A 6,000-nucleotide genomic window follows, 5' to 3' on the forward strand; every position below is an offset into this window, starting at 1 on the left:
CCTCTCCCAGAGGGTGACTGTTCCACCTACCTTGTTGGTATGGGTTGAGTCACCATCAGGAAGAGTTAATCTCTCAGTTGCTCTCAAAACAGCTGAGACCAAGCCCCTGCTTTGATCAGTGTCATGTCAGGCAGGTGAAATGGATCTGGTCTCCCTGTTCTATATTGTTTCTGCACAGTTCTGCTCTGGGTTCATTTTTTCCTTAAAGTGCCAAGAAGAGACACCTGAAAAGGCAACATCTACTGCAGTGGTTTATTTACTCTGCTGATCAAAACAAAAGTATACTCCTGTTACAACTGCAAAATCCTCCCATGTTCTATTGAGCAAAGGACACATGAGCAGTGTTTCCTTATCTTTTTGAGGGATGCCCTGGCCACCCATGGATTTTGCAAAGTGAGTCAGCAGAGATAGTTACAGGCATAACTGGGGACATAATCCATAGCACAGCAGGGCCAGAGGTATCTGCTCACACCTGAGAGGTTTACCTGTGAGAAGCTGACTTGACTCGAAGACAGAGCTCAACTTCCCATTGCAGCACGGACGGAGCCCTTCACTCACAATGTAATTTCTAGGTCTTTGGGGAGGGAAAGAAAAAAGAAGCCTGAATATAAAACTGGAGAAAGAATTGTAATGTGGACCAGTTAAAGGTTGCACCCATGGAGCTTGAGATAAGGTGCACCCAGGGGGGCAACCTGTGAGAGGAGACCAAGAACAAGAGGTAATCTGGTATCCTGAAGGGCAGTGAGCCTAGGAAAACTGGCAGAACTTGGCAAGGAGGTAAGAAAAGAAAAACTACTAACACTAATGTCCCACAAAATGGTGCCTCTGATACACCTGTTTGATCTTGTTTCCCCATGAGGGGTGTCATCTCCCTTCCTCCTTTGCTGTTTGCTGTGTGGTCTTATCAAATAGCCCATAAATGTGGATTCCCACTCTGATCTTCCTGCTAGCCCTTTCCAGCTTCAGCTGAGCCCTGGAAGGCAGGTTAGACTGAGTTGGCCAACAAAATGGTGACGAACAGTGAAGACAACATCTCAGGATACTTTGTGTTTTGACTGTACCAGCTTTCCATCTTATACCAAGTCCTCAGTGTTTCAGGTGCTGTAAAATATTTACAAAATTACCAAAAACAAAAAAAAAGTTATTAATTTCAAAGTCTGATCACAAACCCATTCTGTCAAGATGCAATAGGGGTCTTGCTTAAATTGTGAGAGCAGCAGACTGCAGCTCTCATCTGCTTACCTATTTATTTCCCATAAAACCTTTTAAAGTCTTTCATGGTCTCAGGGATCTTCAGTAGTCCAAGAAAAGAAAGACGAAAAAAAAATGATGGGGTTGCCTGCAGATCATGCTATATTACTATTGCTGCCCAAGGGCCAATAAAACAGCAGGACAGATGACCTCGGAGGTTTTGCCATCTCTGCCTGTAGCCACCAGCTGTGTTTGTGCAAAAAAGAAAAAAATCATCAGGCCTCAAATGCTTACTACCAAGAGTCCAAATTTCTCCAGACGATAAGTACTCACAAAATTCGTCTGGTGATAGCAAGTGACAGTCTAAAGGAAGAGGATCAACCTCTCCCAAGCACTAATTGAAACTAGGCAGGTTACTGCAGCTATCACAGCAGCTCTGTTATTGATTTTCTAATGGGAATGCTTGTCTCCTGAGCAAGGCTCTCGTAGAGATAATAAGGCTGCTTAAAAAAAATGCAAAAATAAAAAATAATAATTGCCTTTCTGAGCTCTTATTTTATTTCATGTTCAAAATCGAATTGCAGATCTTTCTGATAGCTAATAATTTAATGGTCATTTATGTACAGTTTAGGGTCCATTGTTAGCAACTTCAGAGTGAGTAAGCCAATTAGATTAGCTGGATCTTCCATTCATGTAAAACAAATATATATCAAAGCAATTAAATGTGCAGTTTAATTGCTCCCAAACTATGAAGAAGACAGTTGCCTGAAGGTCCCAGCTCTTTTCATGCCTCCTGTTTCCAGCTCCTGCCATCAATGTAGCAAGAGCCATTTGCTGTGTGGTTTTGGAGGTGCTTATTTAGCATGGCAGGATACACAAGTGAATTATTGACCTCAGTATTTCTCAAGCGGTGAGGCTGCAGCCCTGAGGGGAAAGAGGTCCCTGCAGGGTGGTGAAGGCAGCAGCAAGACAGGGAGCATTTTTAGCTTCCCATCGTTGCCCACATGCACTTCTGCCCCACAAGGTGCGGTGCTGCCTCCCAGCCTTCTCCCACGCAGATGATTTACAGCTGCTCAGCACTGCTAAGGGCTGGCGCATTTATCCACTGACAGGCAGAGGATGGGAGGCTACAAAATATTTGAATTTTGAATCAGCAGTTGTTACTCTGAGAAACGCGGGGGTGATCTTGTCCGGCTTCTGGCAGAGACCCTGAAGGGAGATAAGTTCTGCGAAGGGTGTCTATTGCTTCTTGCTGACACAAGGGTGGTCCAGATAGATTTGGGGTTCTTCCACCCAGGGCTGCTCACAGCCCTGGGAGACTACCATCCTCCTCCTGAGCCAACCCAGGAACATCTCTCTGCCCTCCTCCAGGGCCAGTAGACAGTTCTGCAATACTTGGCACTGATTATTTGTGAAATTTCCTCTAGCATGTAGCCACCCTCGGTTTATTTTTTCCTCTGCTGCGCCCTGGGCTTCCATTTCCATTCTCGTTATGTAGCCAGAGGAATTGATCCGGGTCAACATTATAACATCCCTTTATGCAAGGGTAGGTAGTTACCCTGACTGCCTGCTGATGTCTTATCTCCTAGTTGAATGTGCACCAGCTCTGAGGGTTTCCTACTCAAACGCTTTTATATTTTTTTGTTGCTCTGGTATCACAAACCATCAGCTCATTTTGGTCTCTCAGCCATGCCTGGACTGATCCCAAAGCTTCCCAGAAGTTATCTGTATTGCAGAGTCACTCTGGAAAACAGCAATCAAAAGGGTTTGCCAAACCACTGCAAAAGCCTTTCCTGTTTCCCACTTCCATCTTGGTCCCCATCCAACCCCAAGTATCTCTTTAGCTTCATTGCTAGCAGCTCTCTCCCTTGGCTGTCTACAACCTGTTTAGACATCTCTGCAGGCTAGGGAGTGAAAGATTAAAAAAAAAACAACAACCCCCCCCAAAAAAAAAAACAAAAACAAACAAAAAAACCCCAGGAAAAGTTGCAATCTTCCTAGAGGGAAGCATCCCTGAAGGGTTGCCTCTGCATGTGTGGGAGAAGCCATGGTTTGTACCAGATGAAGAACAACATATTCAACAAAGAGCACGCACTTTTATACCAAGGACACCTCATACCATCACTTGTGTCATGTAGTAGCCATGACTGGCTACTCTTCTGCACAGGGCAGGGAGATGAAGTCACCTCCCTTATCACATAAGACATGATCTTTGTGGAGCCTCAGTCTGCACCACTGCATTGCAGAGAACTGGGGTCTCAAATTTAGATTACAAAGTTATGATGGGTCCTTTAGCATACGGTTCAGCTCACCTGTGGTTTCTCCCAAAGTATCTCCTCACAGATGGACTCTCTAGTGGACAGGGGAAGGCTAAAACTTCCAAAGGATTATTTGTTCAAGTGTCAACAGACACTTACCTTGTTGTGAAATGAGTCTTCATGCTCATGTGGTTAGATGGCAGGAGAAGCAGCCTGTACTCAGTCACAGAGCAGAAAGTGGCACTCAGAAGGAAATTCTCAGACCCCTCGATATTTTAATGGGGTCATTTAAAGAACAAGGACAGGTAAACAAAAGCCTTTAGAGAAATAACAAAATTATGGTTTTTTGTTTTTTTTTTTTTGTTTTTTTTAGGCGATTATACAAACCAAGGACACCCTGAAATCTACTGACGCATGGTTCACTGGTGGTCTTTTATTCAGGCACAGAAAGTGTTTTTTTTTTCTCCATGCATGTCTGTGTATGTGCATTTGCAGTTGCAAATACTGCAGCCAGACCATCCTTAGACACGTTTCTGTTCTGCAGCCCTTAATTCCTCTCTCAGATGAAGGTAAGCCCTGCAACATTTCTGTTTCTTATTGATGGCATCTGCCCAGCTTTGCTGAGGATGTTAAACCCAGAGGTACCAAATCAAACCACCTTTCACAGCAAAATCCAGGCAGCAAGCAGCTTCTTGCAAGTCTTGCAAATCAAGTCCAAGTGACTGATTTTGGAACAGCATTATGTCAAGCACTGTCCTATTTGTATAAGGCTTTTAAGGAGCTGTCAGCTTTCTTCTTTCTCTTTTGCACTGTCTTTCCAACATTGTCAGCTCAGCTGAGCGTGGAAGCATGGAAATGCCAGGTAGCAGCATTAGTAGTTGTATCACTGCAAGTGCAAAACTAGCCATGCTCTAACCACTGCACCAAGAATAAAAAGCAGAGCAGAGCTATGATCCTGATAGCAAATTTGAGCTTGGGAAAAATATTAAAAGAAATTTTTAAAATGTACTTTGAGTCAGTATTTAGGAACTGGTCTTATTCTTGCACTCATGCAGATGATGCCAACTAACTGAAACACTTAAAATGTCTCTTTTTACTCTCCAGACATCATCTTCAAAGTCAGCGCCCCTGTATGTACCTGTTTACCAACTGCAACACTTTTCAATACAGGTTGTTTGGACGCTTCCTTTCCAGAATGAGGAAAACTAGCCCAAACCAGAACTGTTTCTTATGGACAGATGCAGCTGGTGATCCATGGTATAACAGCAATGATAACATGCATTTCCATAGCAGATCTCACCCAAGGGTCTTCAGAGAGCAAGCTTCTATTTCAGTGCTAACCTTTCTGCCTGTGTTCACTGAAGTTATCAGTTCTCTTCTCTGTGAAAAGAGCTCAGATGAATGACTGTAGGCTTGGATAGCAAACCTTCAGACACACGCTACGGTCTGATTAGAAGTCACAAGCTCTGTCATCTGGGGCCCTTCCAGCTCAGGGGAGGAAAGGTGGTCTAGCAGAACCTGAACAATCCCATGCTCACGAGCCTGTTCTTCAAGTGATTTGGGGAACATCACTTCTGTGCTAATTTTCCTCTGTAAAGGTGCTTTGATAGGCAAGAGCAAAATGTGCTGTACGAAAGCTTAGCACCAGTGTTTGTATTATGCCAATTACTAGGAAGGGCTTGAGGTCTAGGCCATTAGCTGGTGGGAGTCTGGAGGTTCGCCCTCTACTCAGCACTGATGAGCCACACTTGGAGTACTGTGTCCAGTTCTGGGCTCTCCAGTACAAGAGAGACATGGACATTGGAAAGAGTCCATCAAAGGCCGTGAAGGTGATGAAGGGACAGGACCATCTCTCCCATAAGGGGAGGCTGAGAGATCTAGGACTGGAGAACAGAAGGCTCGGTGGGGATCTTGTTAATGCCTACAAATACCTGAAGGGAGGGTGAGAAGAGGGCAGAGCCAGGGTCTTTTCGGTGGTGCCCAGTATTAGGCCAAGAGGCAATGGGCATAAACTGAAACATAAGGGTTTCCTTCTGAACATGAGGAAACACTTTTTTATTGTGAGGGTGACTAAGCACTGTCATAGGTTGTCCTGAGAGTTTGTGAAGCTTCCATCCTTGGAGGCCTTCAAAAACCATCTGGGAATGGTTCTGGGCAAGTGGCTTAAGTGGCCTTGCTTGCGCAGGGGTGTTGGACCAGATGACCTGCAGAAGTCCCTTCAAACCTCAGCCATTTTGTGATTCCATGTGTCACTTGTTCCCTAAGGTGAATGAATTCAGCGTCCCCTGTGCAACACACACCAAAACAAGTGCACAACTCAGCCTGCCTTACAATGTGATCTTGCTCTGAGGAACTCAGAAATGCAGTGAACCTATTGCTGAAAAGGCTGAATCCTCCTTCCCTCCCTCAATAACATTTTCACATTAATTCCCTTTTCTTTTGTTCCTTTGTTTGCTCGTTCCTTCCTTCATCCTTCCTTCCTTCCCTTAATAACATTTTCACATTAATTCCCTTTTCTTTTGTTCCTTTGTTTGCTCGTTCCTTCCTTCAT

This window comes from Falco cherrug, chromosome 3, assembly GCF_023634085.1.
Source record: "Falco cherrug isolate bFalChe1 chromosome 3, bFalChe1.pri, whole genome shotgun sequence".
NCBI lineage: Eukaryota > Metazoa > Chordata > Aves > Falconiformes > Falconidae > Falco > Falco cherrug.